This window comes from Tupaia chinensis, unplaced genomic scaffold (assembly GCF_000334495.1).
Source record: "Tupaia chinensis unplaced genomic scaffold, TupChi_1.0 Scaffold000532_1, whole genome shotgun sequence".
NCBI classification, from domain to species: Eukaryota; Metazoa; Chordata; class Mammalia; order Scandentia; family Tupaiidae; genus Tupaia; species Tupaia belangeri.
The window spans coordinates 7,880,424-7,880,837 of NW_006160045.1; positions in this window are offsets into that span (position 1 = coordinate 7,880,424).

A 414-nucleotide genomic window follows, 5' to 3' on the forward strand; every position below is an offset into this window, starting at 1 on the left:
AGGCTTGAAACTCATTCCCGGTGCATGTGCGAGTGTGCCCAAAATCCCAAGAGGAGAATGGAAGAGAAGGAATTGTGGCTGTCCTACCCGGGTCGGGGGGATGGGATTTTTAGCTTTCTATCTCTCTGGTGAGTGCACAAGCCCTATAGCAAAAATCTCTCTTAAAAAAAAAAGTGTGCTAATCATCACCTTGCTTTTCTTTAATGTATCTTAACATATGTATGCAGTTTTATGGGACCAGCAGTTAGCGTAATGGCTATGTCACTGGACTCCCACGTAGCCGACCATGGTTCGAGTCCCAGACCTGGTGGCTTGAACTCACGCCGGGTATGTGTGCGTGCGTGCCCAAGATCCCGAGAGGAGAATGGAGGAGAAGGGATTGTGGCGTGGCCATCCCCCCTGGGAGGTGATTTC